Below are 12,212 nucleotides of genomic sequence, written 5' to 3'. Positions count from 1 at the left end.
TATGGCAGCCACTGGCCACATGTGGCTATCAGGCACTTAAAATGTGTCTGATAGCCTATGTGCCTGAGGATATGAATTTTAAATTCTATCAAATTTTAGTTAATTTAAATATCCCTATGTGACTAGTGGATACTGTATTGGACAGTGACTAGTGTAGTTCTTGATGACTGAGTTGTATTTTGCCTATATGAGAGAATAAAATACTCTTAGATTGCTTGGGCATTTAATTCCTAAATCAATGGTTTCTAGGTTTTTTCCTTTCTGTAGAACACTTCTTCATCAACAAAGCCTTTTAGAACCACCACATGAGCACATTGTTGAACTATTTTAATATAGTCTGTGACATATGGGTGACAAATGTACATATCAAGGGCTGTAAAAAATCCAGCCATTTGTATACTTCAACATTTTCACTTTTTATCACAATATTTTCAACTGTAGCAGGTAAGTTGTCTAATTCTTAATCATAAGTTAAATGAACTTTTTAGCTTAGAGTGATATATTAGCTTTCTCCTGCCCTCTTCACTCACGAACACTTAAGTTACTCCCATGGACTATTAATGGTTTGCCAACTGTAAGTAGGGAGACATCTCTAAATCAGTGGTCTGCAAATATTTGTGATCATGAAATTCCATTAGTAAATTCTTTTGATAATACACTCTAGTATATCAATATGTATGCTTATTTATGAATTCTGTACGCATATCACTGTATAATTATTCTATGGTACATACAGTCAACAGAAATAAACTATAAAGGGGTACATTAAAATTCAAAATAGGGGTGTTGATATTTTTCACCCCACCCCCACCCGCCAGTGGATTGCCTTAGGCACCCAGCTTTGGAGGCCACTGCCCTAAATTTTATTGATGTGAAAGACATTTGACAACATTTTAAAGCTGAGTCTCTTAGTTTTGGAAGAATCTGATTCCTCATGAAGGCAATTCCAAATGTACACAATTACCCATAACCACATCCTCAGTAACAACGATTAGATTCGCTGTCCAGATTTTTTAGAGTAGAACATGTTATATCAGTTTAAAAAATAAAAAATATCCTAAAACAGAAGTTTTATTGATAACCTTCAATGCAAAGTTACTTGGAAATATTTCAAGCCAGTGCTTTGTGAAATGTGAGATGAGACCAAATAATTGTGACTCTTCATCTCAGATACACATTTGCTTAATCATTAGAAGTTAATCATAATTTTGTTCATCATAAGCTTTTTACTTTTTATAAATTACACTTGTGTTTCCTTAATACTATTTATATGCTTGTAGATATTTTAATTTATAAGTTAATAAGGATTATTATAAATTGTGTGTTTGAAGTTCATAGCAAACAGTATATATAATTTTAAATAGTATTAAATAGATTTGTTTAATAGTTTAATAGATCTGTTTAATCCTTCTAAGATGACTATTCAGGTCATATTTTCTGAGTAATAGCCAACCCCACATTCCATTTTCTTACTAAGATTAGCTGCAGTCATTTCCTTTGGTTACATTTAAATACATTGAGATTAATCTTTTATTGTAGTAGCCTGATTTATTTTCTTTCTAAACTTATTTTAAGTAATTTTTATATTTATTTTCTTTAACCAGTAGCACACATAAAAATGGCTTACAAAATAAAATAGTGCTAAAAATCTTATAAAGAAAAGCCTACCTCTTTGCAACCCCCAGTTCCATTTCCCTAAAACAATCACTTTTCAGTCTTTTTAGCTCTTTCTTCTGGTATCTGGCTTTCCATTGTGATAGTTGAAGATTCAATTTTCTTATTTTTTCTTTGTCCCCATCTGCCATCCTGCAATACACTTATAGCACAATTTGGGGTTAAATCAGCATTCAGTATTTACATTATTACTACTGTGTAATTATTGTTCAATGTTGATTACCTCTCCTTTTGTTTTTTCTAGAGTTAATAATTGCCTTCTTGTTTATTTTCCTAGTTTTCTGTGTACCTTTTATTTCTTCTTCCCAAATCTTCTAAAAGGATTATAAAAGCCCTCTCTGTACTGTTTCCACATGATCAAACATGACAGTTACTCTCAGTTTTTTTTTTCCTGGACACCCATTTCCTACACCTCTTTGCTGTAATGTAGACCGGGTTTGACTTTAGGTCTGCTGCACAGCCATTGTCCTGGAACTTTCGTGCTCCTTTTTTTTTTTTTTAATTTGGCCACACTGTGTGGCTTGTGGGATCTCAGTTCCCTGACCAGGGATTGAACCTGGGCTACCGCAGTGAAAGCACTAAATCCTAACCACTAGACCACCAGGGAATTCCCATGCTCCTTTTCTGATCAGAGTCTCTATTTCCTACATCCTGTCTCTTTCTCTTTCTTTTTTAACTCCCCTATTTTGCCAAAGTGTATCTTCTAGTACTTTCCTAGGAAAAAGTGCTTTGGAAGTTATAATTTTTACTTTAAAAAATTTTCTTATTTAGAAATTTTTGAAGTATAAGTGACATATAACATTATATTAGTTTCAGGTGAACAGCATAATGATTTGATATTTGTATACACTGGAGCCTGCAAGCAGTTGGGTGGAGCTGGGTCTTGGTGTCTAGATGGAGACCTCCAGGAGAGCTCATGTCAATTAATATTCCCTGGGGCCTGGAATTCTCTGGTGGTCCAGTGTCCTGGACTCCCACCCCAGAGGCTCAGGCCTGACCCATGGCCAGGGAACCAAGACCCCACAGGGCAAGTGGCACAGCAAAAAAAAAAAAAAAGGAGGGCTTCCCTGGCGGCACAGTTGTTGAGAGTACACCTGCTGATGCAGGGGACACGGGTTCGTGCCCCGGTCCGGGAAGATCCCACATGCCGCAGAGCAGCTGGGCCCGTGAGCTATGGCTGCTGAGCTTGCGCGTCCAGAGCCTGTGGTCCGCAACGGGAGAGGCCACAACAGTGAGAGGCCCGTGTACCGCAAAAAAAAAAAAAGAAGAAGAAAAAAAAAAGGAAAAGAAGACAGACAAAACACAAGACAAATGATAAAAACAAAGAGGAAAAAAAAAGAAAACTAAAATCAAGAAAACAACCAAACAAACAAAACAACCCCAAAGTGAAAACGAACAATAAAAACAAAACTAACAAAAACAAAAAGCAAAACAAAAGCAGAAAGCAAACTAAAAAAAAAAAGCAAAGAAAATGTAAAACACACAAAAATGATCAAAAATGTTTATATCTAAAAACAAAACAAAAACAAGAAAAAAAACACAAAATAACAAAAAGTAAAAGTAGAAAAATAAAAAATATATTAAAAAATGTTTATAAAGAAAAAATAAAAACAATAACAACAACAGAACAAAACAAAAAATAACAGTAATAATAATATTTTCCTGGGGCCTCAGCTGTTAGTGTCCTTGCCCCCACCATGAGCCACAGCCAACCCCACCTCCCCAGGAGGCCTTCCAATACCTCTAGGTAGGTCTCTGGACCCGCTATGGGCACTGTGGGGCCAGCTCAGCCTCTGACTTGGCCCGACTCCTATGTGTACTTGCCCCCAAAGTCCACAGCTGCTAGAGCTAGACTGGTCTCAGTTGTGGGAGCACTCATTGTCCCTTAGACATTCCATAGACACAGGGTTTACCAAGCTGATCATGGGGATTTAATCCACAGCTTGTGCAGCTGCACAGAGAGATTTCCATTCCTCTTCCTTATTCGCACCGCCCCTGGGGCTCAGCTTTGGTGTTGGCCTCACCTCTGCATGTGGGCTGCCCTCAGGCGTCTGTTCCCTGCCCAGGCAAGAGAGAATGAAAGCAGCAGCTGCTTGGAGCACACTTGCTCACTCAGGCCAGGGAGGAATAAGGCTGCCACAACTGGAGTGTGTGAGAAGTGCCTCCATTGTTTTTTTTTGGGGGGGTTGTTTGTTTGGTTTTTACCGTCCACATATAAGTGAGATTATGCAGTATACCTTTGACTTATTTCACTTAGTATAATGCCTTCAGGGTCCATCCATGTTACTGCAAGTGGCAAGATTTCATTCTTTTTTATGGCTGAATCATATATGTATGTATGTATGTGTATACATGTATATATATGTGTGTATAATGCATATATACATATGAATAAATATATGTAGATATAGATACATATATACACATACATTTCACTTTTTTTTTTCACTCATTTATGATAGCTCTTAGGTTGCTTCCATATCTTGGCTATTTTAAGTAATGCTGCAACTAACTCTTTTCAAATTAATATTTTTGTTTTCTTTGGATAAATACCCAGAAGTGGAATTGCTAGATCTATGATAGTTTTATTGTTAATATTTTTAGGAACCTCCATAGGTTTTCCAAGGTGGTTGTATGAATTTACATTCCTACCAACAGTGCACAAGGGTTCCCTTTCCTTCACATCCTCACCAATGCTTGTTTTTTTTTTGTTTTTTGCCTTTTTGATGATAGCCATTCTAACAGGTGTGAAGTGATATATCTCATGTGGTTGTGATTCGTATTTCCTTGATGATTAGGAATATTGAACATCTTATCATGTACCTGTTGGCCATCGTATGTCTTCTTTGGGAAAATATCTATTCAGATCTGCCCATTTTTCAATCAGACTGTTTTTGGGATTTTTTTGTTTTTGCTACAGAGTTGTATGAGTTCTTTATATATTTTCAACATTGACCCTGTATTTGATGTGATTTGCAAATCTTTTCTCCCATTCAGTAGCTTGCCTTTTTATTTTGTTAATGGTTTTCTTTCCTGTGCAGAAGTTTGATGAAGTTTGATGAAGTCCCACTTGTGTATTTTTGCTTTAGTTGCTTTGCTTTGGGTGTCAATTCTAAAAATCATTGCCAAGATCAATGTCAAGGAGCCTACGTTTTCTTCTAGGAGTTTTATGGTTTTGGGTCTTACATGCAAGTCTTTAATCCATTTTGACTTAACTTTTGTGTATGGCATAAGATAGCAGTCCAGTTTCATTCTTTTGCATGTGGCTGTCCAGTTTTCCCAACACCACTGGAAGTTTTAATTTTTAGATGCTTATATGTCACAAAATATTTTTGAGGGACCCTCATATTTGGTTGTTAGTTTGGCTAGGTGTAATATTCTCAGAAGAACATGATTATCCTTCCAAATTTTGAAGGCATTACTCCAGTCTTCTAGTATCCCATTTTGCTGTTAGAAAATCCAATGGTATTCTAATTCCTGTTTCTTGATACATGAGTTGTTTTATGTCTCTGGAAACTTTTAGGACGCTCACTTTATCCACTGCTTTGGATGGGTCTCTTTTCACTCAGTGTGTCTGAAACTAGGTCTGCTCTTCAATCTGGAGACTTAAAACTTCACTCCTGGGAAATTTTCCTGCACTGTTTTTTCACTACTTTTCTTCCATCTGCTTTCTGTGTTTCCTATTCTAGAATTCCTATTATTCTTAGATGTTGTATATTCTAAATACATAAGTCCCTTATGTACGATCCTTCAAGTTGTGAACTTTCAAAGATGTGAACGTGCATTCCACCAATGTCAGGTGTGAGTAAAATTGCAGCTTGACCTCCATCTCTTATTGCTGACGACCCTTCAGCTCTACCATCTCCCGCCTCCTCTCCCTCCTCCAGTCAGTATCTCTTCTTGCCTGGTCACTTGCCAGCCCCTATATGCCAGCTGTTGTACTGCACTTTTCAAGGTACTATACTGTAAGATTAAAAATGTTTCCTTTATTTTTTGTGTTTGTTTTTTATGTATTATTTGTGTGAAAAGTATTATAAACCTATTACAGTACAGTACTCTATAGTCAATTGTGTTAGTTGGGTACCTAGGCTAACTTTGTTGGACTTACGAACAAATTGGACTTATGAATGCACTTCAGAACAGGACCCATTTGTATGTCGGGGACTTGCTGTAGTCTAATTTTTAAAATAATTGTTCTCTTAGTTTTCAGCTCTTTGTACTTTAGAGTTATTTCTATAACTTTATTTTCTAGTGATTATATTGAATATTTAATTTTGATTAATATATTTTTAATCCCCTCAAATTTCATCTTGTTCCTTATTCCATTTTCATGGAATCTTGATTTTATTCTCTCTCAGTATAATATAGACTTTTCTCTTCCACACCCTGAATTGTTTCTGTATCTTTTGGATCCATCTTTGGTTTTTTTTTTTCCCCTGGTTCATGTGCTCTCTATTTCCTGTTGGAGATTTTCCTCAAATGTCTGTTGATCTAAGCTGGCCCTTAATACTTGTGAGAAAGATATTAAAAAGGCTGTGTGTTCCAGTTAAGGGTGTCATCTGGTGGACTTTAGAGCACAGTGAAAAATTTCCTTAGGAGACCCCCAATGTCATTGCTTAAACTTTTTCCAGATAATGCACTCCCAATATCTTGCCTGAGATGATGTCCTTCTGTCTGCTGTCATTCTGGGAGCAGTGTGGATGAAGAGGTCTCAGGGAGCAACGTTCAGTTGATAGATTTTCACTGAATGCCCATGAGTTCAGCCTCACTCTGCTTGGTGCTTTTCTGGTTCAGTTTCTTTGCAAAATAAATGCCTATTTTTCTTCTAGTGACAAAGAGAACTCAATTTACTGGTAGCACCATGTGTGAGTATGGGACAGGACCTGGGGACTTGATTTGTACTTCAGTTCTGCCTTGGGCAGCACCCTTTTGGCCTTTCTATTCTCAGGCACATGGGTTAGGACGCCTGCTGTGTACCATCCTTCCTCTACTTCCCATCTTCCAAAAATTCATTGGAATATATCATCCTCTGTTGTCACATCTCATTGTCCCTGTGGGTATCTTTTCAAGGAAAATTCCTTTCCCTTCACTTTAGCAAGGTTTTGAGAGCTAGAGGAGATAAACACATAAGCCAGTCCATCCTTTAACCCAAAATGGGCAGGCTAGTTACATTATTAAGTCCACACATTGAACTTAACAAAATACCCCACTTCCCTTGTTTACTCTGTAACTTTAATAAATATACTTATACTTTACTCACACTCAAATTGTAAAGGATTCCCTAGAAAAAGTTACTTTGTTTTACAAAAATAATAAAACCTTAATTTTTTTTCTTTGTCCTGCCCCTCATTGCAAGTCTGCCTAACCTTATTCTTATTACTATTTATTAGGCTTATACTTAAGTGTTATTAATTTAAAAATTATTTTCAATTTTTTAGACTTTTTAGCTTTAGGTGAGGCAATATTTTTCTAGTTTCAAATAAAGAAGCAGTGATAAATCTCAGAACAGAATTTTATCCTAGTTCAGTTTCTCTCCACTAAAGTAATTATTTGCAGGACATAAATGGGCTGCCATTATTTTCAATGAGTATAAAATGATTTTATGACTATGAAGATAATCCATAGAGAACTGACATCACTATTTAAAAATATTTAAAATAAAATATAGTGATGAAATATGTTTTTCAGTGTTTATCACTATTGATATAAACATGGACATTAGAGACTCTTGTTTCTAAGAAGGGTTATCGTTAAATTAAAATCTTACAGCATTAATTTGAAACCAAATGTATAAAATTCCCATAATTTGAGAGGTTTAAATAAAGTTACAATTCATAAAGCCTATAAAAATAGGTCATGGTACACACGTGAAAGCATATCACCAAAGAGGGACAACTGTGTCGTATTTTATTTTTCTCTTTTCTTTTGCTAGGTTTATTTACTCCCAGAAAAGAAGCACAGAATTACCAAGTGATGTTTAAGATGCATGAGACAAAATATATTGAAAATATGACCAGAAAAAAGAGTTGTAGAAAAACTAAAGTTGCCTTCTTCTCCTCTTTTTTCTCAATGTAGGTGAATGAGATGATTTAAGATTGAGCTTGGTTTGCAATTATTTATATAGCAAGTGGAGTTTGCCTTCATGAGGCAGAAGAAAGTAATAACATATTTGGGTATGTGTAGTTTTACAAATGGTATCAAATTTAATGTCTAAATATGTTTACATTTAAAAGATTGGATTTTTCAATGATTTGGGCCATGAAACATGCCCAGATCTCGCCCCTGAGTATATTTACAGACTTGGAGGCCACACAAGGGAGCAGACCCTGACTCAGGGACACACCAGGTGAAGCACAAAGTTGGCCCTAAATGCTGCCAGCTGCCTGCTGCCAAGTAGGAGAGAATCTGCTGAAAGGGAACTTGTCTCTGAACCCACCATTTCACATTACTTGGCTTTTCAAATACACATTTTAATGTAAAACCTGCATGCTCCCTTTTCTTCCCTGCTCCAAAATATAAAAGGAAGAAAAAGGAAAAAACAAAACTCATTAAGCTATAGGTAATAGATTTCAGACATGGGCTTTGGCGCATGACCCAAGAGGTCACATGTTCATCCTGCAACCAAACAGGCCGTGCATATTTCTAGATGTTTCTCCAATGACATGTGGCTGTTGCTACTGGTAATAACAAGGGCATACTCAAGTCAATGGAACATTTATCAAAGGCTCAAATGCTCATCAAATGCCATTGTATGCTAGACATGTGGGGGTGGGTAGAAGATGAAAGCCATGGTCTCTGTCCCCTGAGTCTTATGGGAAGGACTTTCAGTTCTTCACTCAGCAATTATTTTCTGAGCTGCCGTATCCTGTGGTGAACAAGGCAAGCATTCCAGACATGATCACTATCTTCATGGAGCTTATAGTTGTATTACAGGGTGATAAAGCCTAGAGTATTGTCTATACAAAATATATTAGGATGGGACATGTTATGCTGTAGTAATAAGTAATGTGAAAGTCTCAGCAGCTTAAAACAGTGGCAAACTACAGCCTGTGGGACAAATCCAGCTGTGGCCTGTCTTCTTATGTCCTGTGAGTTAAGAGGGTTTTACATTTTTAAATGGTGTTAAAAGGAAGAATATATGGCAGTTACCATATATGGCCCCAACGCTTAAATATTTATCATCTGCCCCATTATAGAAAAAGTCTGTCCACCATGGCTTAAAACAGCAAGGTCTCTATCTTGTTCATAATACATGAGCATTGTAGGTCAGTAAGGGAGCTGTGCTCAGAGATCAGGCTGGCTGAAGACCTCCATACCTGCTTCCACATCAGAGGTAGGGAAGAGAGAGCATGGCAAACCATACCTCAGCTCTCAAAGTTCTGCCCTAAAGTTTCAGATATTACTTCTGCTCAGAATTCATTGGTCAAAGCAAGCCAAGTTCACCAGGGTGAGGATATGTTCCTCCCCCAGAAAGAATGTGGGTGAGCAGTTATATAGTCTTCCACAACTATCACGCACAGGAGAAAATGTGACTAATTCCGCCTGGGGGAGCCTTCTGGTGAGGAGCTGGGCAGGACAGGTGACAGCGTTTCAGGTAGGGGTACAGCAAATGCAAAGGATTAGAGACCCAAAGCAGTACAGCATGCCGAGGGGCTAGCAAGATGCTCAGTAGAGGCTTTGGTGGGTGAGAGCTGGGACTCTGACATCTGTTCAGAGATTTAGCTTCAAGATTTCAGACTGAAAACTATGTGATCAGATTTGGGTTGGAGAGATCATTGTGATGGCAGGTGAGGGGGCACCGTGGAGAACGACTGGAGACAGATCCCCAGTATAGGAGGTGGATCGGTTTGGATATATTTGGGTGCAAAAAGCCAGGATGCCAATGGTTTAATACACGAGGACACGTCGTTATCTCATAACAAAGGGAGTGGAGGTGAGCAGTGCCAGGACTGGTTCAGCAGCTCAAGGAGGTCAGCTACAATCTAGGTTTTTCTGTCCTTTCTCTCCATTTTCTTCAGCAGATTGGCCAGAGCTCCAGGCATTATTACCAAATCCAAAGACAGGAATCAGGGTGGCAGCTAGGGTGAAAAATCAGATTCTTCTTTTTGAATAGCTACTCCTTTTATCATAGAAGAAAATCTTTCACAGGGGTCTTTCACAGGAATTCCTGTTAGACTTATTACATTATTTTGGCCGAAGCGAACTCATGCAACCACCCCTGACTGTAAGGGAGACTCTCTAGGTGAGCTCCCAGCCTGTACACCTGGAGATGGGAAAGGGAGGTGGGGGTGGTCAATGGCTTTTGGAGAGCTAGTCTGTGGTATTTGCCGCTAAAGCTCTTGCAATTTTCCGTAAAGACGTGTAAGTTTTACCTATGGCAGCAGAAGAAAAGGATATGGCAGAAGGATTGTACTCAGCAGTTATTTGGGACCCAGAGTTAAAAAGGTTGCTAGCCAGTTAATGAGGTGTGACAACAGTTGAGAAAGAGTCTGAGTTTATGAGGATTGTGACACCATTGACAGAGAATTAGGTGAGGAAATTTAAGGTGTGAGATTTCTAACATGCTAAGTTAGAAATGCGATTATAGGCTTTTCCTGGTTAAAATTCTTCAAGTAGCTCCCCATGACATTTAAGATAGAGTTTAGATTCCCTAGGGCACCCAAGGCCCTTTCCTCCTGATCTCTCCTTGCCTTTTGCTCTGGACTCATGGGACAGATTTCTGTTTCCTGAATAGACCAGTCTGTGGTTGTATTGCTCTGTGGCTTCCAAAGTGTTGCTCTCTCTGTCCAGAATGCCCTGCTGCTACTCACTTCTAATGCCACTCCTCCAGGTGGCATCTTCGATGTCCACATCCAATAGGTTCTGAGTCTGGGCTCCCTTAGTACACTGGCCTGGCCTCGCTCATTGCACATAAGACATTGGTTTATTGCCAATCCCTCCTTGAGGTAAGGGAAACCAATTTCCTTGACTTTGTTCCTCTCAAAGCATTTAATAAATATTTGTTGAATAAATAGATAGAAGAATGAATGAACAAGTGAATGAATGAATTTTGAGATCTTGATACGATAGCCAAGATCGCCTAAGCAGAGTGCTTTAATGCTAGAGGAATTGGGGATTAAGGTGGAAAGCAGGTCCATAAATGGGGAAAGATACAAGCAGTTCCCACTATCATCTCAGCAAACAGTGTAACCCAAAGTTATCTAAAGGAAAGATTTTACTTTCTGAATGCCACCAAAATTTGAGAAATCAAATTAGACCTGTCTTGCTATTGAAGAATCTCTGGCATTTTAAATGTTTCTAAAGGATTAGAGGATTTTAATTATTGTTGGTTGGCTCAACTGTGGCTGAGAAATCTGTGTCATTAGAGGAAAAATGAATTAATTAGGTCTCTTGACCTGTTCTTGTTTTGAGCCTGTTCTGTGGTTTATTTCCTATTAATCAGATTTAGTGTCTATACGAGTTTGAGCTGACACAGAACTTGAGTGCTCTCAAAGGTCTACAGAATATTGAGTCACTTGTATTGCATACCCTCATAGCATCTTTTGTTGAAAGGGTAGCCACAGAATTTCTGGAATTTCTCTCATGTCACCCTCATGTTACTAAAAAACAAGAATGTTTTCTGTCAAGTCCACCACAGTTTCCTTATATTGCCATGAAGAAGTATTGAAGCAAATTCAGTCAAATCCAACTTCTAAAAAAATTTTAAGATTATTGATTTTATGACCATTAGTGGGTCATTCTGCAATTCTGAGATTTGAATAGCAGTTGCCTTGAGGAAAAGATGAGAATAGTAATTGGGAGAAAGTCACAGCAGGGTGAGTTCCTAACGCTGGTGGTTAGTCTCTTCTGGTGAGACAATAGGCTGGGTGAGAGAATATGGAGGCACCAAATCTTTACCACTTTAGGAAAAACTTAGAAGTAAAGACTTTCCAATGTTGGGTTAATCAGGAGTTTTGGATTTATATGTCCATATAAAAGCACCAAAGATGAAAGATAATAAAGTAGAGATTATTTTAGTGTGTGTTTTCATATGGGCATATTGGGATATAATTTAGTTCTTTGAGAAAATGTTTAATATAAGAAGTAGAATCTGATGTGTTCTGGACACATTATTTTTATTCTGGGAGATTTCCAAAGTGTGTTCTCTGAAGCAGCATTGAGAGTAGGTGGGAGTGTCTGTTTTTACAGAGACTAATTCAGCAATGTATGGTACTACACATCTGATTTTCTGATCAGTTTGCCTACCCTCCTAAGTGTAATGAAGGCATTGGAGCCTTTTAGATTCTTGAATCATGCCACAAACAGTGGCAGGCCATATACATTTGTTCTCTTTATCTATGTGTTTGTTATCATTTGTTTTGTTTGTTTTGATTTTTAGATTCCATATATAAGTACAATCCTATGGTATTTGTCTTTGTCTGACTTACTTCACTAAGCATAATGCCCTCTAAGGCTGAGTAATATTCCACTGTGTGTGTGTGTGTGTGTGTGTGTATTTATATATATATATATATATATATATATATATATATATATAT

At 37.7% G+C, this 12,212-nt stretch overlaps 1 protein-coding gene across 1 annotated transcript in view; it reads left to right on the top strand.

Moving 5' to 3' along the window:
* Nucleotides 1-12,212, top strand: part of NEK10 (NIMA related kinase 10) — a 311,866-nt gene that overhangs the window by 80,395 nt on the left and 219,259 nt on the right. The window lies entirely within an intron of this gene.

This window comes from Monodon monoceros, unplaced genomic scaffold (assembly GCF_005190385.1).
Source record: "Monodon monoceros isolate NGI ecotype Baffin Bay Population unplaced genomic scaffold, NGI_Narwhal_1 Super_Scaffold_3, whole genome shotgun sequence".
In the NCBI taxonomy this organism is placed as follows: domain Eukaryota; kingdom Metazoa; phylum Chordata; class Mammalia; order Artiodactyla; family Monodontidae; genus Monodon; species Monodon monoceros.
The sequence above is the reverse complement of the archived record's forward strand: the minus strand, read 5'-3'. Positions and strand labels throughout refer to the sequence as shown.